Raw genomic sequence first — 27,044 nt, forward strand, 5'->3', positions numbered from 1 at the left:
GCAAATAGCTCAGCTATCGGCACAGCTCGAAGGTATCAAGGATGCCCAGAGTATTGACGATTTCAGAGCAGAGGCAACTCGAATAAATGGCACATTAATATCTCAGATCAGACTCTTGTGCCTACAACTTACTGACGCCGAGTCATTATGTGAAACATCTACAGTAGTGTGTGAGCAAATAGAAAAGGCCAGGAATAAGCTAGATCAGGCCGAAGATGACATATCTGAATATATTGAGTGGCAAGACACTCCAGAAGGGAAAGCGGCAAATTTGTCCCGAATCCATGTAACGTACAAGGACATACTCTTCATGGAATGGAACACTCAGGTAATGAAAGCGGAAAGGGCGGCCTCAAGATGTAAAATGATTGCCAGCAACATGATCAATCTAGTCAATGACACACTCTATCTGGCAAACATGATTTCCCAGTGCACACCTGGAAGCATAACAACAGCAAACATGCTGGAGCAGAGAAATTACCCTGATCTGGAGAAACAAGGATGGTTAATCGCCGGAGTAAATACTTTAACCGCCGACGCATACTGGCTCTTTCTGATTAAACCACACTCTCAAAGGTCGGCTCTTAACTGTTTAACAAATGCCCTCCGATACCTGATTTCTGACATTCAAGATGCCACATATGATGCCCAGCTAACTTCGCGTCTCAACACTCCACCAGAAGTAGAGCCAATGTTGGCGATATGTCAGTGAAGGAGTAAAGGCAAAGAGACCTCTGAATGAAGCATCGCCGCCGACTGCCATATCGCCAGAAAAGAAGATGATATTTGTTAATGCCAATTTAGTAGCTTTTCAGTTTTTAGATATTTAGATATTTAGATTAGCATAGTATTTATAGACCCTTTCATTGTTTTGGAAAGGGTCGTAAAATTTTGTAAAAGACTTAAAGGCTGAAGTTTGCACTATTGTGCTTCAGTCTATATCCTTTTGTGAAACTCGACCGATGGTTCTTAATTTTGCTTAGAAGGCTATTTTATGCAATTGTGCACTACTGTCAATTGTTTGGAATGCTTTCTGGTTTGAAGGAAGGACCGCGACATAGTGATTAATATACTGGATTGATCAAACAGCTTACATGGTACTATTATCTGTATCTGTGCTCTTTTCTGTTATATGAATTGCTGTGTTATTATCTTTGCTATTGTTGAATACATGTATGCAATATAACAGCAAATCTTCATTTCATATCACTATTGAATGTTTTGTGATTTGTTATCTCTTTTACTCATGCCTGTAGCAATGATATAAATGACTAAGTGTAGTAATTCGCTATCATCGCTCTGCATAACTAATTATGCAGAGCAATCTTAAATGGTTTAAACATCTATGCTTTAGTGTTAGAGTCATCTATATGCCTGCCATTAAGCACAGATTATCAAACGCTGCACTCTGCAAATCGAGAAGTCCCGGGATTAGATTATAGTTATTATATTTCTCTTATAGTTTAGTTGTTCACTTATTACCACCTTATATCGTAAATCATTCATCCATCCTGTTTACTTATAATTCTTGGGAAACTGGTCCCATTATCCCCAGTCGGAGCCACTATCCCAAACGGAAAAGGAGCTGCACTAAGGTCCGGACCGGGTGGTTTCCCCGATGTTGTTGCAACGAATTTCAAGGCATCAACAGTACCGTCGAGTATATTTTGGGATACATGACAAGATTTATCCTTTATCCATAGGAAGCCATGTCTGCCGCCCTATCGATCGCAATGCACTGAACACAACATTCGGGAAGATTGACTGCCATACCGTAAAAAGTATTTTGCAGTTTTGTGATCAGTTTGGTAATCCCTCTGTCTAGATTTCTAGAGCAGTCCCTTTTGCTCCTTTCAAGACTACTTAACGAAATAGGTCCATCTGAGCACTTGTCACTTCAGGATCATTAAAAATCAAAGGCAACTAGAGTCATCTTTTGTTTTTTTCTCAACTCTTAAAAATTGAAAAAACAAGTTGTGTCAAAGCGTCTAAAATTCATCTAATTCAGAAACATACTTCCCCTTTGATTTTTAGTTGATTGAGTAATCCGGAACTGTGGAAGAAAGTCAATTGAAACCCCGTCATTCGCAGAGGCTTATGAGTCAACCGTCTTTCTCTCCAGAGTCGAAACTATTACGGACAAAGCGAACTCGTTTAACCGGTTCCAAATCCCCTGGTAAAGTTAGAACAAGTGTTCCAACACCATCGGAGACTCCAGTTACTCCAAACATTTCTGGTATCCCTGCCCTTACAGAAGAAGTTCAATAGCCACCAAAGGACAGTAGAACTGATCCTAGTGTGAAGGTAAGCACCTCTGTTATTGAGCCAGCTCCATGGAAAGCTAATTCGGAAGGTTTTATTCCCCAAACCTCTGTCACTGCAGATTCTATACCTTCTTCGGCGCCAGAAATATTTTACGGACCTGACGGTCAACCTCTTCCACCTGGTCTGATTGCTATAGAAGATATTGTGGAGGATCCTCCATCGAGTACTCCATCGCGATTTGGAGTCGGGATCACTCTATATCCTTCTTCGTTAGAAATTAGTCTACCGCCATCGGAAGCTCCTGTAGAATCGTTAGGCAATATTTTGGATAGACTAGAAATGTCTAAATGACCGTCGACATCAAGGATTGTGTCATCTGACATAGCTGTTAGACTCCGTCTCATGTCAGAGATTGATTCTTCTTCAAAACCCTGTTTTGAAGAAGAAATCATTAAATGTGTTGTGTAATTTATTCTCTAGCTCTTCAAAAGGCAGCAGCGACTTCAAGCTCCTATCCCTGCACAAGCATAATTCAAAACATCATCAGTAATCAGAAGCAAAAGCTATTTGGAGAAGTCTCACTGGAAATCCCGAACAAACTTCATTGTCACAGCTATTGAATTAAATGATTGTGTTAGCGCTGAGAATGCCCTTTTATTTATTTATCAAAGGAATGTGATCTGAGGTGATTTTGTGCTTGTTAGTAGTAACACTGCGAGTAATATTTATTTGAGGCAAGAGTTCATTCTGAGCAGCATGCGTCTGCCAGATTTTAGTTCCACATCATTGTCAGTGCATCTTAATGTCTGCAACAAGATGTCGAGAAAATAAAAAAGCTCGTGCTGCATAATCCTGCAATTCTGACACTAACTGAAGTGGAAGGAAACGAGTATGATGGAGTTGTATCCAACAGTGTGATGCAATGTGCATGACATGTGATGTGCATGACAAACTACTTTACATTCTTGTTCTTCTCAAACTGGAATCGGTTCAAAAGAGAGCTTTAATCGTTGTTAATTCTATTGATACGGGTTTCGGGTTGAAACTCGTCCTTGAACAGTTTGGGATCTCATTTTGAACACAATCATGCTATTCTGGATATAATTTTTAGCTAGAAAGCAAGCCACTCTATGAAATTCAAACAGATTCTCAGATATATTTTGAAGGTTGTGGTTGCTGCTGTATGGGTCATCATACTTCCTATCTGTTATGCGCATACCTGTGAGCATCCTACTAGTCTTATAAAAACTTTCAAGAGCTGGGTTAGCGGGTGGAATTTCCCTTCCTTGTATATCCTAGCTGTGGTGGTATATTTGTTGCCTAATATACTTGCTGCAATTCTATTCTTGTTTCCTATGCTGAGGCGATATATAGAAAATTCGAATTGGCACATTTTTACTATTCTGACATGGTGGCAACAGCCACGGCTCTATGTTGGACGGGGAATGCGCGAGAGTCTGTTCTCTCTTGTCAAGTACACAACATTCTGGGTTCTACTTCTTATAAGCAAGTTAGCTTTTAGCTACTATATTGAGATAAGGCCCCTGGTTAAGCCTACAAAGGTGATCATGCGGATGAGTATTGAGAATTATGCATGGCATGAGCTTTTCCCACAAGCAAGGAAGAACATTGGGGTGGTTATTTCTATATGGGCTCCAATAATTCTTGTTTATTTCATGGACACACAAATTTGGTATGCCATATTCTTAACTATGTTTGGGGGTATTACCACTGATCCAACAATGATGGTAATTCCTATTGATGACCACATGGTTCACCGAGGGCATGGTGTGTTTGACACTGCTATGATAATTGATGGTTATCTCTATGAATTGGACCCACACCTGGACCGGTTTCTAAGATCTGCGTCCGTGGCAAAGATTATTCCTCCTTTTGACCGCTTATCTTTAAGGAGCATTCTCTTGCAGACTGTAGCTGCTTCACATTGCAGGAAAGGATCTTTGCGATATTGGTTAAGTGCAGGTCCAGGAGATTTCTTACTTTCCCCTGCTAGATGTCTGAATTCTTCGTTCTATGCCATTGTTATTGAAGATGAATATACACCAAGTAGCCAGGGGGTCACTGTTATAACATCCTCAACTCCTATGAAATCTCCAGAAATGGCAACAATGAAGAGCGTAAATTATTTACCTAATGCTCTCTCCAAAATGGAGGCAGAGGAGAAAGGGGCCTTTGTTGCTGTTTGGATTAATGATCAAGGTTATATTGCTGAAGGACCCAATGTCAACGTGGCATTCATCAATAAAGGCAATGAACTATTACTGCCTCCATTTGATAAGATTCTTAGTGGAATACCTCCATTTGATAAGATTCTTAGTGGATGCACTTCTAAAAGGTTACTGGCACTTGCACCAACCTTGGTGGAACAAGGATTACTAAAGGACATTCGCGTAGGCAACATAACTTTAGATGAAGGAAAAGGTGTTGCAGAAATGATGCTTGTAAAGGAGGACCACTCACACTTACTCTTTCAAAGCTTCTTTGGGAGGACATGATAGTTGGGCCCGATTCCCTGCGTGTTCCCATTCAATATGGAAAGGCTAACTGACTCGAATTGTGGCTACACTAGATAAGTCGACTGAAGATTTCGCTGATATGCATGAAATCACGGAAGATGGTACATAGTCGATTTGCAAGATTTTCAAATTGCTACTGACTGTCGTTTCATTCTTCGATGTCTCCAATACATCAATTTTATTTATTCAAGGATTATTGTTGGCAAACAGACTCCAACAGATACAAAGGTCATTTCTTGGGTGGCAGTCATTGCGATATGCACGCATTTGATTATGTGGACATTCGATTCATTTGAAGAGCACATGTGGCGGTTTAACCCAAATTTTAGCATCAAATATTGGGACTTCTTCTGTAAAGCGGCATTCAAAAGTTCGACTGCCTATTTTTGTCTTTAGCTAGTCTACACTCTAGGATTAGTTTTAGTTTTCACGGGTCATTAGAAGTCCTCGAGCTGGAATAATGGGAGGCTTTTCTATCTTTAGAGCAGATCAAAGATTCTTTTCTATCCTCATGGCTGCAGGTGAAATAGCGCCCCTGTTTTGGGGTCGATTTGTTTTTGCTTTAGCAACATTTTATTTATTGTATTAAAAAATTCATTTGTAGAGAGAGAGAAGAGAGAGTTCTGAGTGCTGAGAGCTGGTGGAGAATAGAGCTTTCAATGTACAGTTTTTGGCAGAGAGTTTAATGAAATTACACAGCTCTGACTTCTGAGATTCCTGTGGTATGAAAGTTAGCATAAGGTTTTCTTCTGTATCATATGTAAACTGTTATGTTTCATTTCACTACATGATCATTTCAAATTGAACAAATGAAGTGTAAAAGTAAGAATTCATGCCTGCCATGCTCTGCTTTTAAGTTTGTTCAATTCAATGTTTTCTTCTGTTTGACAAGGATTCATCTTTTATGCCCTTGTCAGCTCCTCACCAGTCTTGCCATCCCAGTTAAATCTAGATTTGGTGTTAAATTTCTTGCCTACCTTGCCTCAGTTGATAGCCTGTGTTGTTCATTATATTTCTCTGTTCAAGCTGTGATTTTGCCCATGCAGCCCGGAAAAAACCCCGTCATTTTATTAAAAACTCCAAATCAACCCTTTTGATCAGTTTACTAGCCTAATATCAGTATTACCTTATTGGTCATCTCATCTATTGAAGATTTTACGAGATAGACCGGAGAGAGCCTTCTCCTACCCCGTAGGGCTAGCTACGAGGCTAAATGGTTTGATGTTGCCTTGAGGTTTACCTTCCTCAGCCTGAGGTGAAATTTCAAGCGCTAACATACTCGCGACCGTACTGGGGAGAACATTCAATTTGTTGATTGTCTTGTCCCAGTACATGTAATCAAGGTGCAGATTTGATGCTGATGGTGGACAACAATCAGACACTTATGCAGGCTGAACCATTCACCTGGCGACTCCAACGCGATCTAGACATTCCAGTGCTCGTTGAACCATTTATGCAATGGCAAGGTATGTGGTAAACCCTGCACTTTGTGAAGCTCTAAACGAAGTTAGAGAGTGGTTCGTGGATGTTGAAATTAATGAAGAATTTTTCAGCACCTTCTTTCAATGTTTGAAATCTCTAGAGTTTTCTTCTGAAGCTAAAACTGGTGCTTGTGAGTTAGTTGTTGAAATAATTGAAAAGGAGATTCAGTGTCTCGCTGAGCAAATCCAGTCATATGATTTCCAAGACCTTAAAAAGTTCTTGGAAATCCTTCCTCCTTCGCAACAAGAAATAACAGAGTTGCCTATAGATGTATACATTGACAATGTGCAGCTGGAAGTATGTGTTGCAGAGTTGGGGCAGCCAACAGAGTCTGGCTTCCGTGATCCTATTACGGCATATATGGACATGTTTTTCACTTTGATTGATAGATCAGACTGCCTTGTACGTGACCAGGCTCATTATGTGCATGAAGGGCTGCAAGCAACTGCATCTGTGTCCTTGCGGAAGCATTCTCGAGCGGCATCATTCTCAGGTTTACTTGAATGGTTAATCTAGAATTTTAGTATTACCTGATCTATTGTTTGTACAGCAGAGTAGGGTAGATTTTGTAAATAAATAAGAAGCCATAAGGGAAACATCTTGTTTTAGTTTTCTTGAAGATTGTTTGAGTTCAGTTTCAGTTTGAAAATTAAGTCAAGAGTTGTGTCGATGATGACTCCATTGCCCAATGGGTGGAGGCACTGTCTGCTCTCCCAAAGTTCTGCGGTTATTGGCACCTCCACGGAGCGGCAGCTGCCATCCCAAGTGTAGCCGATGTTAGATTCTGTCTCATGTCAGAGGTTGATTCTTCTTCAAAACCCTGTTTTGAAGAAGAAATCATTAAATGTGTTGTGTAATTTATTCTCCAGCTCTTCAAAAGGAAGCAGTGACTTCAAGCTCCTATCCCTGCACAAGAACAATTCAAAAAATCATCAGCAATCAGAAGAAAAAAGCTATTTGGAGAAGTCTCCCTGGAAATCCCAAACAAACTTCATTGTCACAGCTATTGAATTAAATGATTGTGTTAGCGCTGAGAATGCCCTTTTGTTTATTTATCAAAGGAATGTGATCCGATGTGATTTTGTGCTTGTTAGTAGTAACACTGCGAGTAATATGTCTTTGAGGCAAGAGTTCATTCTGAGCAGCATGCTTCTGCCAGATTTTAGTTCCACATCGTTGTCAGTGCATCTTAATGTCTGCAACAAGATGTCGAGAAAATTAAAAAGCTCGTGCTGCATAATCCTGCAATTCTGACACTAACTGAAGTGGAAGGAAACGAGTATGATGGAGTTGTATCCAACAGTGTGATGCGATGTGCATGACATGTGATGTGCATGACAAACTACTTTACATTCTTGTTCTTCTCAAACTGGAATCGGTTCAAAAGAAAGCTTTAATCGTTGTTAATTCTATTGATACGGGTTTCAAGTTGAAACTCGTCCTTGAACAGTTTGGGATCTCATTTTGAACACAATCATGCTATTCTGGATATAATTTTTAGCTGGAAAGCAAGACACTCTATGAAATTCAAACAGATTCTCAGATATATTTTGAAGGTTGTGGTTGCTGCTGTATGGGTCATCATACTTCCTGTTTGTTATGCGCATACCTGTGAGCATCCTACTGGTCTTATAAAAACTTTCAAGAGCTGGGTTAACGGGTGGAATTTCCCTTCCTTGTATATCCTAGCTGTGGTGGTATATTTGTTGCCTAATATACTTGCTGCAATTCTATTCTTGTTTCCTATGCTGAGGCGATATATAGAAAATTCGAATTGGCACATTTTTACTATTCTGACATGGTGGCAACAGCCACGGCTCTATGTTGGACGGGGAATGCGTGAGAGTCTGTTCTCTCTTGTCAAGTACACAACATTCTGGGTTCTACTTCTTATAAGCAAGTTAGCTTTTAGCTACTATATTGAGATAAGGCCCCTGGTTAAGCCTACAAAGGTGATCATGCAGATGAGTATTGAGAATTATGCATGGCATGAGATTTTCCCACAAGCAAGGAAGAACATTGGGGTGGTTATTTCTATATGGGCTCCAATAATTCTTGTTTATTTCATGGACACACAAATTTGGTATGCCATCTTCTTAACTATGTTTGGGGGTACTACCACTGATCCAACAATGATGGTAATTCCTATTGATGACCACATGGTTCAGCGAGGGCATGGTGTGTTTGACACTGCTATGATAATTGATAGTTATCTCTATGAATTGGACCCACACCTGGACCGGTTTCTGAGATCTGCGTCCGTGGCAAAGATTATTCCTCCTTTTGACCGCTTATCTTTAAGGAGCATTCTCTTGTAGACTATAGCTGCTTCACATTGCAGGAAAGGATCTTTGCGATATTGGTTAAGTGCAGGTCCAGGAGATTTCTTACTTTCCCCTGCTGGATGTCCGAATTCTGCATTCTATGCGATTGTTATTGAAGATGAGTATACACCAAGTAGCCAGGGGGTCACTGTTATAACATCCTCAACTCCTATGAAATCTCCAGAAATGGCAACAATGAAGAGCGTAAATTATTTACCTAATGCTCTCTCCAAAATGGAGACAGAGGAGAAAGGGGCCTTTGCTTCTGTTTGGATTAATGATGAAGGTTATATTGCTGAAGGACCCAATGTCAACGTGGCATTCATCAGTAAAGGCAATGAACTATTACTGCCTCCATTTGATAAGATTCTTACTGGATGCACTGCTAAAAGGTTACTTGCACTTGCACAAACCTTGGTGGAACAAGGATTACTAAAGGACATTCGCGTAGGCAACGTAACTTTAGATGAAGGAAAAGGTGCTGCAGAAATGATGCTTGTAAAGAAGGACCACTCACACTTACTCTTTCAAAGCTTCTTTGGGAGGACATGATAGCTGGGCCCGATTCCCTGCGTGTTCACATTCAATATGGAAAGGCTAACTGACTCGAATTGTGGCTACACTAGATAAGTCGACTGACGATTTCACTGATATGCATGAAATCACGGAAGAGGGTACATAGTCGATTTGCAAGATTTTCAAATTGCTACTGCCTGTCCTTTCATTCTTCGATGTCTCCAATACATCAATTTTATTTATTCAAGGATTATTGTTGGCAAACAGACTCCAGCAGATACAGAGGTCATTTCTTAGGTGGCAGTCATTGCGATATGCGAGCATTTGATTATGTGGACATTCGATTCATTTGAAGAGCACATGTGGCGGTTTAACCCAAATTTTGGCATCAAATATTGGGACTTCTTCTATAAAGCGGCATTCAAAAGTTCGATTGCCTATTTTTGTCTTTAGCTAGTCTACGCTCTAGGATTAGTTTTAGTTTTCACGGGTCATTAGAAGTCCTCGAGCTGGAATAATGGGAGGCTTTTCTATCTTTAGAGCAGATCAAATATTGTTTTCTATCCTCATGGCTACAGGTGAAACAGCGCCCCTGTTTTGGGGTCGATTTGTTTCTCTCTTAGCAGCATTTTATTTATTGTATTAAAAAATTCATTTGTAGAGAGAGAGAAGAGAGAGTTCTGAGTGCTGAGAGCTGGTGGAGAACAGAGCTTTCAATGTACAGTTTTTGGCAGAGAGTTTAATGAAATTACACAGCTCTGACTTCTGAGATTCCTGTGGTATGAAAGTTAGCATAAGGTTTTCTTCTGTATCATATGTAAACTGTTATGTTTCATTTCACTACATGATCATTTATAATTGAACAAATGAAGTGTTAAAGTAAGAATTCATGCCTGCCATGCTCTGCTTTTAAGTTTGTTCAATTCAATGTTTTTTTCTGTTTGACAAGGATTCATCTTTTATGCACCTGTCAGCTCCTCACCAGTCTTGCCATCCCAGTTAAATCTAGATTTGGTGTTAAATTTCTTGCCTACCTTGCCTCAGTTGATAACATGTGTTGTTCATTATATTTCTCTGTTCAAGCTGTGATTTTGCCCATGCAGCCCGGAAAAACCCCGTCATTTTATTAAAAACTTCAAATCAACCCTTTTGATCAGTTTACTAGCCTAATATCAGTATTACCTTATTGGTCATCTCATCTATTGAAGATTTTACGAGATAGACCGGAGAGAGCTTCTCCTGCCCCGTAGGGCTAGCTATGAGGCTAAATGGTTTGATGTTGCCTTGAGGTTTACCTTTCTCAGCCTGAGGTGAAATTTCAAGCGCTAACATACTCGCGACCGTACTGGGGAGAACATTCAATTTGTTGATTGTCTTGTCCCAGTACATGTAATCAAGGTGCAGATCTGATGCTGATGGTGGACAGCAATCAGACACTTATGCAGGCTGAACCATTCACCTGGCAACTCCAACGCGATCTAGACATTCCAGTGCTCGTTGAACCATTTATGCAATGGTAGGGTATGTGGTAAACCCTGCACTTTGTGAAGCTCTAAACGAAGTTAGAGAGTGGTTCGTGGATGTTGAAATTAATGAAGAATTTTTCAGTACCTTCTTTCAATGTTTGAAATCTCCAGAGTTTTCTTCTGAAGCTAAAACTGGTGCTTGTGAGTTAGTTGTTGAAAGAATTGAAAAGGAGATTCAGTGTCTCACTGAGCAAATCCAGTCATATGATTTCCAAGACCCTAAAACGTTCTTGGAAATCCTTCCTCCTTCGCAACAAGAAATAACAGACTTGCGTATAGATGTATACATTGACAATGTGCAGCTAGAAGTATGTGTTGCAGAGTTGGGGCAGCCAACAGAGTCTGGCTTCCGTGATCCTATTACAACATATATGGACATGTTTTTCACTTTGATTGATAGATCAGACTGCCTTGTACGTGACCAGGCTCATTATGTGCATGAAGGGCTGCAAGCAACTGCATCTGTGTCCTAGCGGAAGCATTCTCGAGCGGCATCATTCTTAGGTTTACTTGAATGGTTAATCTAGAATTTTAGTATTACCTGATCTATTGTTTGTACAGCAGAGTAGCGTAGATTTTGTAAATAAATAAGCAGCCATAAGGGCAACATCTTGTTTTAGTTTGCTTGAAGATTGTTTGAGTTCAATTTCAGTTTGAAAATTAAGTCAAGAGTTGTGTCGATGATGACTCCATTGCCCAATGGGTGGAGGCACTGTCTGCTCTCCCAAAGTTCTGCGGTTCTTGGCACCTCCACGGAGCGGCAGCTGCCATCCCAAGTGGAGCCGATGTTAGACTCCGTCTCATGTCAGAGATTGATTCTTATTCAAAACCCTGTTTTGAAGAAGAAATCATTAAATGTGTTGTGTAATTTATTCTCCAGCTCTTCAAAAGGCAGCAGTGACTTCAAGCTCCTATCCCTGCACAAGAACAATTCAAAACATCATCAGCAATCAGAAGCAAAAATCTATTTGGAGAAGTCTCACTGGAAATCCCGAACAAACTTCATTGTCACAGCTATTGAATTAAATGATTGTGTTAGCGCTGAGAATGCCCTTTTGTTTATTTATCAAAGGAATGTGATCCGAGGTGATTTTGTGCTTGTTAGTAGTAACACTGCAAGTAATATGTCTTTGAGGCAAGAGTTCATTCTGAGCAGCATGCTTCTGCCAGATTTTAGTTCCACATCGTTGTCAGTGCATCTTAATGTCTGCAAAAAGATGTCGAGAAAATAAAAAGGCTCGTGCTGCATAATCCTGCAATTCTGACACTAACTGAAGTGGAAGGAAACGAGTATGATGGAGTTGTATCCAACAGTGTGATGCAATGTGCATGACATGTGATGTGCATGAAAAACTACTTTACATTCTTGTTCTTCTCAAACTGGAATCGGTTCAAAAGAAAGCTTTAATCGTTGTTAATTCTATTGATACGGGTTTCAGGTTGAAACTCGTCCTTGAACAGTTTGGGATCTCATTTTGAACACAATCATGCTATTCTGGATATAATTTTTAGCTAGAAAGCAAGACACTCTATGAAATTCAAACAGATTCTCAGATATATTTTGAAGGTTGTGGTTGCTGCTGTATGGGTCATCATACTTCCTGTTTGTTATGCGCATACCGGTGAGCATCCTACTGGTCTTATAAAAACTTTCAAGAGATGGGTTAGCGGGTGGAATTTCCCTTCCTTGTATATCCTAGTTGTGGTGGTATATTTGTTGCCTAATACACTTGTTGCAATTCTATTCTTGTTTCCTATGCTGAGGCGATATATAGAAAATTCGAATTCGCACATTTTTACTATTCTGACATGGTGGCAACAGTCACAGCTCTATGTTGGACGGGGAATGCGCGAGAGTCTGTTCTCTCTTGTCAAGTACACAACATTCTGGGTTCTACTTCTTATAAGCAAGTTATCTTTTAGCTACTATATTGAGATAAGGCCCCTGGTTAAGCCTACAAAGGTGATCATGCGGATGAGTATTGAGAATTATGTATCGCATGAGCTTTTCCCACAAGCAAGGAAGAACATTGGGGTGGTTATTTCTATATGGGCTCCAATAATTCTTGTTTATTTCATGGATACACAAATTTGGTGGGGTATTACCACTGATCCAACAATGATGGTAATTCCTATTGATGACCACATGGTTCAGCGAGGGCATGGTGTGTTTGACACTGCTATGATAATTGATGGTTATCTCTATGAATTGGACCCACACCTGGACCGGTTTCTGAGATCTGCGTCCGTGGCAAAGATTATTCCTCCTTTTGACCGCTTATCTTTAAGGAGCATTCTCTTGTAGACTATAGCTGCTTCACATTGCAGGAAAGGATCTTTGCGATATTGGTTAAGTGCAGGTCCAGGAGATTTCTTACTTTCCCCTGCTGGATGTCCGAATTCTGCATTCTATGCCATTGTTATTGAAGATGACTATACACCAAGTAGCCATGGGGTCACTGTTATAACATCCTCAACTCCTATGAAATCTCCAGAAATGGCAACAATGAAGAGCGTAAATTATTTACCTAATGCTCTCTCCAAAATGGAGGCAGAGGAGAAAGGGTCCTTTGCTGCTGTTTGGATTAATGATGAAGCTTATATTGCTGAAGGACCCAATGTCAACGTGGCATTCATCAGTAAAGGCAATGAACTATTACTGCCTCAATTTGATAAGATTCTTAGTGGATGCACTGCTAAAAGGTTACTTGCACTTGCACCAACCTTGGTGGAACAAGGATTACTAAAGGACATTCGCGTAGGCAACGTAACTTTAGATGAAGGAAAAGGTGCTGCAGAAATTATGCTTGTAAAGAAGGACCACTCACACTTACTCTTTCAAAGCTTCTTTGGGAGGACATGATAGCTGGGCCTGATTCCCTGCGTGTTCCCATTCAATATGGAAAGGCTAACTGACTCGAATTGTGGCTACACTAGATAAGTCGACTGACGATTTCGCTGATATGCATGAAATCACGGAAGATGGTACATAGTCGATTTGCAAGATTTTCAAATTGCTACTGCCTGTCCTTTCATTCTTCGATGTCTCCAATACATCAATTTTATTTATTCAAGGATTATTGTTGGCAAACAGACTCCAACAGATACAGAGGTCATTTCTTAGGTGGCATTCATTGCGATATGCGCGCATTTGATTATGTGGACATTCGATTCATTTGAAGAGCACATGTGGCGGTTTAACCCAAATTTTAGCATCAAATATTGGGACTTCTTTTGTAAAGTGGCATTCAAAAGTTCGATTGCCTATTTTTGTCTTTAGCTAGTCTACGCTCTAGGATTAGTTTTAGTTTTCACGGGTCATTAGAAGTCCTCGAGCTAGAATAATGGGAGGCTTTTCTATCTTTAGAGCAGATCAAAGATTCTTTTCTATCCTCATGGTTGCAGGTGAAACAGCGCCCCTGTTTTGGGGTAGATTTGTTTTTCCCTTAGCAGCATTTTATTTATTGTATTAAAAAATTCATTTGTAGAGAGAGAGAAGAGAGAGTTCTGAGTGCTGAGAGCTGGTGGAGAACAGAGCTTTCAATGTACAGTTTTTGGCAGAGAGTTTAATGAAATTACACAGCTCTGAATTCTGAGATTCTTGTGGTATGAAAGTTAGCATAAGGTTTTCTTCTGTATCATATGTAAACTATTATGTTTCATTTCACTACATGATCATTTCTAATTGAACAAATGAACTGTTAAAGTAGTAATTCATGCCTGCCATGCTCTGCTTTTAAGTTTGTTCAATTGAATATTTTCTTCTGTTTGACAAGGATTCATCTTTTATGCCCTTGTCAGCTCCTCACCAGTTTTGCCATCCCAGTTAAATCTAGATTTGGTGTTAAATTTCTTGCCTACCTTGCCTCAGTTGATAATCTATGTTGTTCATTATATTTCTCTGTTCAAGCTGTGATTTTGCCCATGTAGCCCAGAAAAACCCCGTCATTTTATTAAAATCTCCAAATCAATCCTTTTGATCAGTTTACTAGCCTAATATCAGTATTACCTTATTGGTCATCTCATCTATTGAAGATTTTACGAGATAGACTGGGGAGAGCCTTCTCCTGCCCCGTAGGGCTAGCTACGAGGCTAAATGGTTTGATGTTGCCTTGAGGTTTACCTTTCTCAGCCTGAGGTGAAATTTCAAGCACTAACAACAATGACGACAGAACTCCATGTTGTCACTCCAACAATGCTCGCCGGCATACCATCTGCCCCAACTAGCTCTCAATCGCTAGACGAGGCCCACTCATGGGCTATTTCGACAATATGGTCCATTCCTGTTTGTTCATCCGGAATAGTATCCGGGAACTCTTATGTTGAGTCTCAGCAAATTGATCCTTCAGGGTGTCAATTTGGGTAGTCCGGTCCTCAAGGGAAAACAATTTCTTTAAGTACTGGATTACCGCCATATGGGGGGCAGTATACCCTTTCATTGTCTCCTCCGGGAGGACAACCATACGAGAGTTCACAACAAAATTCAGGTTATGCTAGAATTACATCTAGCAGTTGGGTACCAATACTACCTCAACAACCAAGAGTTGTATATTCGATGCAACAATGCTTACCTATGTCATATATACCGACTACGCCAACTATTGTGGCAGTGTCACAAGTACAAGCGTTGCCTGTTGTATGCCAACCTCAGGTTTCTCAGGTGGTAATGCAACAACCTCTTGTCCCTACGACTCAACCACAATTGCCAACTGGTGGGATGACACAGGCACAGACGGGTATAATTACCCCTCACCTTGGTCAAACAGTTAGTATTGGGCAACAACACATGGCATCACAACCATGTCTGGTGCAATACCAACAACCGCAATTCCAACAAGCATACCAAGGATCTGAGCAACAAATATTTGCAAATAGTCGGCAGTCGTATATTCAAAACGGTCAAAATCAACTGTTCTACAATGGTTATGTCCATCAACCTTACCAAAGTTACTAGCATCAAATGCATTATGCTGGTATGCAAAGACCAACTGCTCAGACAATTCCGTCATATCCTGGGTATGCTTCGCCAAACCTGAATCAACAGTTACCCTTCGTGGCAACTTTGGAGTTACCGGATCTAAATAGGTTAACAAATGATCCAATTGCTTATGCCCCTTGGTGGCCAACGATTCCGCATAAACTTCCATCAGATATTCCTAAATTCAATGGAAATCCAGGTGAAGACCCATCAAATCATGTGATGACGTTTCATCTGTGGTGTTCATCAAACACCCTAAACGATGATTCGATTAGACTTCGCCTTTTCCAGAGGACGTTAACTGGTCGAGCAGCAAAATGGTATATTGAGTTACCCAGAGCTTCATTGACAACTTTAGTTCCCTAGCCACAACCTTTTTAACCCATTTCCAGTTACCGATAAGGTACGAAAGAGGAACAAAACTTCTTACCAACTTCAAGCAAACAACGACCACTCACATATCCGATCATATTCATGAGTGGCGACGTCATCGTAGAATGGTAAAAAAGTATGTTCCTGATCAGCTTTTAGCTGAATGGTTTATTAAGTCTTTATTACCTTCCATTACAGAAGATGTGGCAAAAGGAGGAGTCGTCACTGAAGAGAAAGTTATTGCTCATGTGCAATATTTAGACTTGATTTATACTCAGTCTGGCACGCTCTACGATAAAATCCTTGACGCTCCTAGATCGGAATTTTCTATTCCCCCTCCTCCTAAATCGAACAATGACTCTCATGCCGACGATGGCGTGATTGGTACGATAGACACGAAATTGGCAAAGGCTAAATCTAAAAAGGCCCGTAAGATTTCTAGTAAAAATGGAAAAGAAGAAATTCTTGCCTCGGAAGTAAATGCCATCTCGACACATAAAGGCAAAGAAACCAAGCAACCGAGAGGCAAGAAGAAAAACAAAGGGAAGAAGAAGAAACAAGAGGAATCATCACTTGAAAAATCTTCTGCAAACCCTCCTAGAGATAGGAAACCAAAAAATCCATGCGTAATATGTGATGAGGATCATTGGACAAGAGATTGTCCACAGAAGGATGAGCTTAAAAGATTCATCAAGAATTCAAAAACCTCGGCAGTATTGACCGATCGATTTCCAAATCCAGGGACAAATTTAGTTGCTAGTGAATGTGCTTCCCTGTCCCAAGTAATAATGTTGTCAGTTTCGAAACGAAAAAATGATGCTTTGATATCGACAAGGAACAAAGATTACAGGAATCCATAGTTGTCAAACAACAAGGATAAAGATAAACCTAGTAGTTCGACAACGACTTCCACGGAAGTTGTGCTGCCCATCATTCCTGAGCTAAAAATAAAAGCGCCAAAGGGAGTAGTACACAAGTTGACATTTAATCCTCGTGCCAGAGCAGCACATCATTATAATATAGGGGAAGATCTGGCCCAATCGCCATCCGCTATGTTGACACTTGAGGTATTGCAAAATTTCCCATCCCAAAAGCAGGCTTTATTATCAGCTATCGGTGGGATAGACCCAAAGGATTCTAATATTGTGTCCTTTAATCATAAAGGATACGATCCTCAGCTACCAGCTCAACTAGCCTTCCTCATTCAAGTGAAAGCCCTCAACAAAACTGTTCATCGAACAATTATTGATGAGGGAGCATCTACATGCATTATGTCGATGAGTTGTTGGAAAACTTTGGGATCTCCAACCTTGTCGCGATCTTCGACAACATTAAAAGCATTTGATGGATGAACGTATACCCCATATGGTATTCTAAGTAAATTACAAGTTGAGCTAGGAGGGAAAATAGTAGAAATAGATGTCGAAGTAATTGACGAAAACCTCGATTACAACATCCTACTGGGAAGACCATGGATATATGCTATGGCTGCAGTTGTGTCGACCTACTTTAGGAAGATTGCATTTCCTTTTCAAGGAGGAATTACGATCGTCGATCAATAAACATTTCTTCCGAATAGTTCCCAAGTTATGGGAAGCATTCTGATGATCCATGGAAGCCCCCATACGCCTCAAAATATCGGAGTAGGCCTACTAAAAAACCCTATATTAATGGGGACTTTTTCCCTTCCACCTCCAATCAATCTAGCGGAAGTAGCGTCAGTAAGAACCTGCAATATGATATCTTCGATTCAAAAGATCTCAGAAAACGATATAAGCATGGATCATACGCAGGTATTGCCTCCAAGACCAATAGAAATATTGTAGCAATCAATGTTTTTAGCATGGGAGGCAGACCAGAATCAACGCTCATCAAGCGTTTGGATAGATAGGTCTAAGGAATATGGCACCCCTTCAAATCCTTGGTCACAAGTGCATTACACCGACGAAGGAATTGTTCAATCAATGGTAATTAAAGGGGTGCCATGGGAAGATTACCACCATTGTTCCCATCTTCTGAATTGTAAAGAAGATACTCCTGATGACCTTCATCATCCGTCAGCTTTTGATTTCCTATCAAATACTGTAAACACGGTGGATTCCGAGCGAAACTTGTCCAACATTGAAGAGACTATCGCCATAAATATCTCGACCAAAACAGATGTTGTAGTGAATATTTATGTTGGAAAATGTTGTTCTCCTTCAGAACTGGAAATATATAACGCTCTTTTTTGTGAATTCAGAGATGTCTTTGCTTGGAAATATGATGAAATGCCAAGCATTGACTCCAGTATAGTTGAACACGAAATCAAGATGTATCCAGATGTCAAACCAGTACGACAACGACTACGGCAGGTGCACCCCAGGAAAGCCGCTGCCATCAAGGTAGAAGTTGAAAAACTTCTCCATGCTGGTTTCATTTACCCGGTTCCTCTGACCGATTGGGTATCGAACATTGTTCCTGTTATGAAAAAACAAGGAATGATTAGAATGTGCGTCGATTATAGGGATGTAAATCAAGCTTGTCCAAAAAGCCAACTACCCTACACCTTTTATTGACCAGATAATTGATGAATGTGCGGGAGGCGAAATCTTTTCATTCATGGATGGATTCTCTGGGTATAATCAAATAAATATCCGCCCACAGGACCAGTCAAAGACTGCATTTATTTGTCCATGGGGCACATTCGCATATCGCAAATTACCCTTTGGTTTAAAGAACGTAGGGGGAACATTTCAGAGGGCAATGAATTATGCCTTCCATGACATCAAAAGCATCATTCAACCATATCTCGATGACCTTCTGGCTCATTCGCGAAAGCAGACCGATCATCCGCAGCATTTGAGAGCGATATTTCTACGTTGCTGACACTACAAGATATGACTCAACCCACACAAATGTGTTTTCTGTGTCAGTTTTTGTCGTTTACTTGGCTTTGTAGTCTCAAAGGACGGGATTCATCTCGACCCATGTAAGGTTCAGGCAATCATAAATTTGCCTCCGCCTTCAAATTTGATTCAAATTTAGAAACTCCAAGTGAAAGCAAACTTTCTGAGGAGGTTCATTCCAAATTACGTCGAAATTGCTAAAGGTTATACACATCTATTGAAAAAGAAAGTGCCCTTCGTCTGGGATCAGGTCGCGCAAGCCTCCTTTGATGCCTTAAAAGAATCACTAATGAAAGCATCATTAATGTACGCTCCTGATTATCAAAAAGACTTTAACCTGTATCTGGCTGCAGCGGATAAAACCATCGCAATGGTTTTAGTTCAAGAAGACAACGAAATTGAACTTCCTATATATTATTTAAGTAGAAACTTAAATGATACAGAGAGCGAATATTCCTATGTTGAAAATCTCACGCTCGCAGCTGTTCAAGCGATACAGAGATTTCGACACTATGTTGTCTTTCGAAAAACTACCATTTTGTCAGATTGCAACCCCATGACTTATATATTGTCGCGACAGTTGCTGGGGGGCAAATATTCAAAATGGATAGAAATTCTACAAGAGTTTGATCTGGAATTTGTAAAATCTAAGTCAAAGCAAGCCCTGGTTTTTGCAGAATTATTATGCGATCTCCCATCGTCGTCCAACGATGAAACATTTGAAGAAACAATCGTGGATGAATCTTTGTTTCTGATATCTTCAAGCAATCCATGGTATGGAGAAATAATCATATATCTCCAAACCCAAAAATATAGTCCTAACACCTCTCGCTCTGAACAAAAACGTATTCGATACCAATAAAAAGACTAAATGATCGTCGGTGACATGCTTTACCATCGTGGTGTTGATACAGTTCTAAGGAGGTGCCTCACCCATGAGGAAGGTGAAAAAGTCTTGAATGACTGCCATTCAAGCACGTGTGGGGGGCATCAATCCGTTTACGCTACGACACAAATTTTTTTACGAGCATGATACTTCTGGCCAACAATATTCAAAGATTGCATAACCACAGTTAGAAGTTGCCATGCCTATCAAAATTTCGATAACAAAATCAGAAGACCACCCGCACCTCTGCAGCCAATAGTTGCTGTTGGGCCGTTCACCAAATGGGGCATCGATTCGATGACATGTAACCCCACCTCGACCGGAGGGCATGGGTATATCATAGTCGCAGTGGACTATTTTACCAAATGGGCCGAGGCGATGCCTACATTAGATAACACTGGTGAAATAGTTGCCTTTTTATTTTTCAATCACGTAGTCGCCAGATTCGGCATTCCACAGGCTATAGTCACAGATCATGGATCGCATTTTCGCAATCACATGATGGCCGAATTAGCTGCCAAATTAGGGTTGTCTCATGACAGCTCTACTCCATACTACCCGCAGGCCAATGGACAAGTTGAATCAATAAAAAAAGTCATGAAGCGCATACTGCAAAGGATGATTGGAGTCCACAAAAGGAGTTGGCACCTGATCCTGTACTCAGCCTTGTGGGCATACTGAACATCGGTAAGGAATGCAACCGAGTTTACACCCTTCCAACTGGTGTATGGCCTAGAAGCAATCTTACCAGTTCAATGTGAAATCTCCTCCCTCAAACTCGCAATCGACCTTCTCCCTGGAACTTCAGAAGAGGAGGCTCGTTTCTTGGAACTAATCGAACTGGATGAAACCCGTCGTGATGCCACTTTGACTAACGGAGCCCATAAGAAACAAGTCAAGGCGCAGTTCGACAAGAATGTCAAACCCCGTGTCTTCTCAGAAGGTGACCTGGTCTTACTTTACGACCAAGAATCCGATAAATTGGGACAAGGTAAATTCAAGTCTTTATGGATGGACCCCTATATTGTTAAACGTGTATTAGCAAAAGGAGCCTATGAGTGATGGAATTCCACTGGCGCAACCCCGTAACGGGTTGTACCTTAAGCGTTACTATGCGTAATCAGTATGGTAACCTATATGCTTTTGTTACATTTTTGTTTTGGCTAAGGGTAATTGTTTTGGCTAAGGGTAATCATTTTGGTCAAGTAAAATTATCCACTTTTTACATTTGTTGCAGATGTCGAACCTATTGGAATCTTTTGTTGGATATGCCAACGGAGCAAGTCGTAGTTCTCGGAACCTGTCTTCTGCGGCCTGGGCCATTTTTGATCCAAGCGGCGAGTTAGTAAGTTTCAAAGGGCTATGTATTGGTCGATCAATGAATAACATCGCTGAATATAGCGCGTTGATAGAACTTCTCTCTGATGCCATTACACATGGCATACGCCGACTTGTCGTCAGGCTAGACTCACAGCTCGTCATACTACAACTCACTCATGGGTATATCATAGTCGCAGTGGACTATTTTACCAAATGGGCCGAGGCGATGCCTACATTAGATAACACTGGTGAAATAGTTGCCTTTTTCTTTTTCAATCACGTAGTCGCCAGATTCGGTATTCCACAGGCTATAGTCACAGATTATGGATAGCATTTTCGCAATCACATGATGGCCGAATTAGCTGCCAAATTAGGGTTGTCTCATGACAGCTCTACTCCATACTACCCGCAGGCCAATGGACAAGTTGAATCAATCAAAAAATGATTGGAGTCCACAAAAGGAGTTGGCACCTGATCCTGTACTCAGCCTTGTGGGCATACCGAACATCGGTAAGGAATGCAACCGAGTTTACACCCTTCCAACTGGTGTATGGCCTAGAAGCAATCTTACCAGTTCAATGTGAAATCTCCTCCCTCAAACTCGCAATCGACCTTCTCCCTGGAACTTCAGAAGAGGAGGCTCGTTTCTTGGAACTAGTCCAATTGGATGAAACTCGTCATGATGTCGCTTTGGCTAACGAAGCCCATAAGAAACGAGCCAAGGAGCAGTTCGACAAGAATGTCAAACCCCGTGCCTTCTCAGAAGGTGACCTAGTCTTACTTTACGACCAAGAATCTGATACATTGGGAGCAGTTAAATTCAAGTCTTTATGGATGGCCCCTATATTGTTAAACGTGTATTAGCAAAAGGAGCCTACAAGTTAATGGATTATGACGGAATTCCACTGGTGCAACCCCGTAATGGGTTGTACCTTAACCGTTACTGTGCATAATCAGTATGGTAACCTATATGCTTTTGTTACATTTTTGTTTTCACTAAGGGTAATCGTTTTGGTCAAGTAAATCCACTTTTACATTTGTCGCAGATGTCGAACCTATTGGAATCTTTTGTTGGATATGCTGACGGAGAAAGCTGTAGTTAGCGGAACCTATCTTCTGCGGCCTGGGCCATTTTTGATCCAAGTGGCGAGTTAGTAAGTTTCAGAGCGGTATGTATTGGTCGATCAACGAATAACATCGTTGAACATAGCGCATTGATAGAACTTCTCTCTGATGCCAACAGACATGGCATACGCCAACTTGTCATCAAGCTGGACTCACAGCTCATCATACTGCAACTCATTGGTATCTACTCCGTCCGAAATCCAGCTATCTATTGCATGTTCCTAAGGGTCAAGATTTCGGAAAGGCAATTTGATTTTATTCAATATCAGCATATTTCCAGAAGCTTAAACACATTAACTGACTCATTGGCAAATTATGTGTTAGATAGACATTTGCAACCTTTATAAAAAGAAGCATTCCATCAATATGTGCATTCAGATTATGTAACTTAACCAAAATAAAACTCGGAAAATCAAATATATATATATATATATATATATATATATATATATATATATAACTGTTTATGGTTTACACACAATGTTCTATAACCAAGACAAAATTGGTCAAATGACCCAAAACTCAAAACGCTAGGGGGCACCCTAGTCTAATGATGTTGGTGATAACAAGTCACCGCCTGTGCAATCATGCGTAAAAGCCTAGTCCATCGACTTGGCACGCCAGTGGTATGTCGCTGCAACCTCAGAGGCAGCTCGTCAGTCCTCACATCTGGAATACCGAGAGTGAGGCCCTCGACCTGATCCTGTAATGCTGAAAGAGTCTCAGCCACATCAAGGTCGCGAGGGATAACCCTTCCCACAGCCTCTCCTACTGGAGCGGCGGCTGGCACTCTCAGGCGTACTACTGGCTGAACGGGACCAATGTCTGCATGAGCACATGAGTTTTGATTAGTCTTGATAGAATAAAGCACAAGGACATTATAAAGAGAAATGATAAACATAAAAATGGTCAAAGAATTTACCAATGGCACCCCACTACTCGCCAGCTAGCAGTACCAAATCCGGGTCACCCCGGAAGTCCATACCAGCATATGGATACTCAAAAAAACCATCTCTTAATGATCGAACCACCCGAAGAAGGTATCAGAAAATGAAATCTGAGACTGACCAGCATGTCTGGACATATGGTCAACCCATCTCTACATTCGTGGTTTAGTCGGTGGAGGTAAACCAGGTGAAATATATTGCGGTTGCATCAGCGGGATCTTTTCCAAGACGAAGGCGGTCAAAAGAGAACCATATCCAAAGTTCTTCAATCTTCCCTTTTTCACCTTGGTCAACTGTTCTTTCATCACAAAGAGTACTGGATCACACCAATTGAACACCTTCGGTTCGAGACATTCTAAGGCATACTGCATATAAGACCGGTTGGCCACATGAAGAGCTGCACCACCAGCCATCCTACCAAAGGTGAACAGAATGGTCCTCAAAGACCTGTCAGTGACATATCAGATGATGATCTTTCCATCTTTACTCGGCTGAGATCCCTCTCTGAAATACCTGTGAACGTAATCTCTCAGATATTTGCCTCCACGGGCCGATCCTGATAAAGAGATAGGGGCATCCCGCCTCGATAAGCCGGTAAAAAAATAGATGTCCACGACAGTCAAGGGGATGGATTTGCCACTAATCTGGAACACCTGGCTGGTAGGGTCCCAAGCATCAACCAAATACTGCAGCAAGTTGATTTGTTGCCTCATGCTAGAGATGAGAAAAAACTTCAGCAGGCCACAGTTCCGCAGTACGTTTACTGTAACCGGATCATGTAAAGCAAGCATGTCCTCTTCTTCATGCTCACGTTCTCACCATGTAATAGGCATTTTGCTCCAATAAATCTATGAAAACAAACAAGAGAAGAGTTAGATCCTGATTTGGTGAGAAACAGGCAAAAATTTCCATTGAAAACTGTGCACAAATTTCCCTCCTTGCACCCATCGCACCCCCAACAGTGTTTTGGGTGCATTGCATGTCAACTGTCCAGTGAGTAAGCCAACATGCAATGCAACTTTCGATATAGAAAGGGTGCAATGGAGCCAGAGTGAGTTTTTCAAACCCCAGGGGCTTAGAAAAAACAGAAATCAGGCTCAGAATGCAAAATGGAAAGGATGAAATGAAAGAGCTCAAGTTTAGCTCCTACCTGGTCTAGACGACGCCAAAAATAGTCTGCAGAATCTCCTGAAATCAGCTGGTGAAAATGAATGGGGAAAGCACCTCCAAAGCTTCAACAAGCCAAAGTTCAAATGAAATGGTAAAATGAGGTGTAAAAGCACTTTTAAATTACTTTGTATGTAATTCAAGTAAACTATTAGTGTCTTAACTCATTTTCCGAACATGTATTGTTCATTTCTAACTAGTTTGATGAAGCAATTGAGCATGCAGCGCAACCTTTGAATGAACAAAGTCATTAATGGTAATGTCAAGAAATGACCATTATATCGAGCAGTTTTAATGCGGAATTGAAGCTCGTTAAAAAATAAACATAAGCAATGAGCAAGTGTTTCCCCCAGCGTTTAAGCTCATTAAAAAATGAACCAATTTCCGGTAAATAACAATCGTGAATGTATTACTTCAGCGTTTGAAGCCTTGGTCGTTGGTGGGCTCCAGTATTGTAGAAATAATGCTACAACTCCTGGGGCTTCCTTCTCTAATTTTATCAACCCGGTAGTTCGTAACAAACTTGGAAGTGACAGTGCTGTATGCACAAGTACTAGCTCTTGTCACAGCTGTCACTTGGTCAGCTGGCACAAGTCCGCTAGGGCTCAAGCCAACTTCTATATGCTCTTAGAAGAAGCTTTTTAAGTGATGAACGAAAGCTATCTCAAAGGAAATTAACCTACTTTGCAAGAATGAACTGAAAGCCAACAAAACATGGAAACCTTAGTAAACCCTAATTTGACCAGCTTAATCCTTACGATGCAATGGTGGGAATGCAACTTCTAAAAATGATGCCATTACTTCTAGTGAAATGAGATGCATGAGTCTAAACTACTTTCATCTGAAGAGAACACGTTTTTGTATTTTTTCTCAAGTGGTTGGAGTTATTATGACTGTGCTTCTTACTGGGTCTTGACTGTGCAGGGGTAGTTCAAGGGGAGTAAGGCTTGGAAAAGGCCAGGAGGACTCTGAGAGGTTCCAAGGGATCCCTAACATCATTCCACAGAAGTTCACAACGTTCAGATGCCTGGAAACTGTGTTTGCAAGCTTCTACAGGATGTCTGCAGGGGATCCTACAAGAAGCTCGGGATTTCTACAGGAAGTCTGCTAACTTCTACAGGATGTTCTGCAATCGGAGTTTTGGGTGATGGAGGAGTGAATGAGCTGTATGGGTGGATAGGTAGGATGAGAGGGGAGCTTGTGATGGCTTATGGACAGAGAGATGAGATGGAGAGGGGGTGTGTAAAGCTAGTTGGTCGATAGAAGGGTGGAGGCAATGGAAGGCCGAAAAGATAAAACAACGTGGATAATAGAAGAGTTGATGGGCAAATGATCTAGCTGGGAGGTCAGGAGATGGCTTAGGCACGGCTGAGAAGGATAAGGAAATGATAAAGTGGTGTTGCGCAGTGTAAATGGAACAAATCACCTCTGTCTTGCACAAAACCGAAATGTCATCAACCTACTCTAACTGTTTTATTAGAAACCAAAGAACAGTAATGTAGTTTAGAGAGAAATCGTGCATGGTGCTAAAAAAAAGAGTTATTGCTCAAGATCTAAATGCATGGACACTTCTACAGATGGAAATATTACTTTAAAGCTTGCATGAACATGTAAAACTGCGTTTTTTTGGTGGTTGGCACAGTCTACACTCCCAATCTCTAAACAGAGGTGGAAGTGAGTGTACAATCAACCTTTTCTTGGAACTCTGATGAATTCTAATCCTCCTACTCTAATCTAAACTGCTAAAAGCACTTTATCCATAAAACTAACCTACTTAATCACATCAAGAAATTTGAATCAACAAACTGTGTTTTCCAAGTGCATGTCAAGGAAAAGAAATGAAATGCTGAACGGAAAGACAAGTACAATACAAAGAAAGGAGGCCTATTGCTCTCAGGGTGGGCCCAAACCTGAGAGCTATAGCTCCTCTAAGAACTCAGAATTGAACTCAAATCTGCCTGCCTTTTATTAAAATATCATAGTCAAAAGTCTAACAACATGCCAAAAATGGCTTACAAAGAGCAAAACAGTGCTGTAACTCGTACTTCAGAATTTGCAACAAAGGTTCAAAAGTCCCCATCGAAGGCTACAACCTCAATATTTATACATTATGAGGGCCAAGCTGGCCTCCTAAATTAGTGGGGCTTGGTTGTCCAACTAAAAGTAAAATGTTGTTCCTTTAGAATCCGTTGGCTGCCTTCTAGCTTGGTGGTGCTAACTGTTGGAGCTCGGAGTTGGGGTGGAGATCACGAGGAAGGTCATTCAATGCTGAGGACAATCCTTCCTACAAAACCGCAATGCCACCTTGGCTGTCTCCTTGCCTTCATCTGCATGGTTTTGCTCTATTTAATGTCAAAAAACCTGAAATAAACATGTATTAGCCACATAGGCATAATGACTGCCCTCCTTCCTACAAATAACATGAATATACTAAGAAATGATGCATAAGTGATAAAAAATGAAGGGTTGAGCAAGGTAAGTAGGCCAAATGAGCCCAAATGTTACCAAAATTTGGGGCTCATCAGTCATGTTCTCATCATAACGTCCACTCTCTATTGGCCGATCATTCACCTCCACTTGATTGTTTACCCCTTTTGAGGAACAACTGCGAAGAGTGATCTTGTTAGCCATCCTTGTGAAACTGTCGTGATTGGAAAATTCCAAAGCTTACCTGGAATCAGCTGCTACTCGAATCTATCACTCGTTCCTCA

The 27,044-nt window shown here is 40.9% G+C and overlaps 3 pseudogenes; all 3 read left to right on the top strand.

Annotated features, from left to right (window-relative positions):
- Positions 1–3,598: 3,598 nt before the first annotated feature.
- LOC149258996 (D-amino-acid transaminase, chloroplastic pseudogene) lies at positions 3,599–4,834 on the top strand (annotated as a pseudogene).
- Positions 4,835–8,350: 3,516 nt separating this feature from the next.
- LOC149258997 (D-amino-acid transaminase, chloroplastic pseudogene) lies at positions 8,351–9,213 on the top strand (annotated as a pseudogene).
- A 2,968-nt stretch (positions 9,214–12,181) lies between these two features.
- Positions 12,182–13,566, top strand: LOC149258998 (D-amino-acid transaminase, chloroplastic pseudogene; annotated as a pseudogene).
- Positions 13,567–27,044: the final 13,478 nt, after the last annotated feature.

The sequence above is a fragment of the Pinus tabuliformis genome, chromosome 6 (genome assembly GCF_031772625.1).
Source record: "Pinus tabuliformis cultivar Carrire ecotype Pingquan chromosome 6, CPIR1, whole genome shotgun sequence".
Taxonomy (NCBI): Eukaryota; Viridiplantae; Streptophyta; class Pinopsida; order Pinales; family Pinaceae; genus Pinus; species Pinus tabuliformis.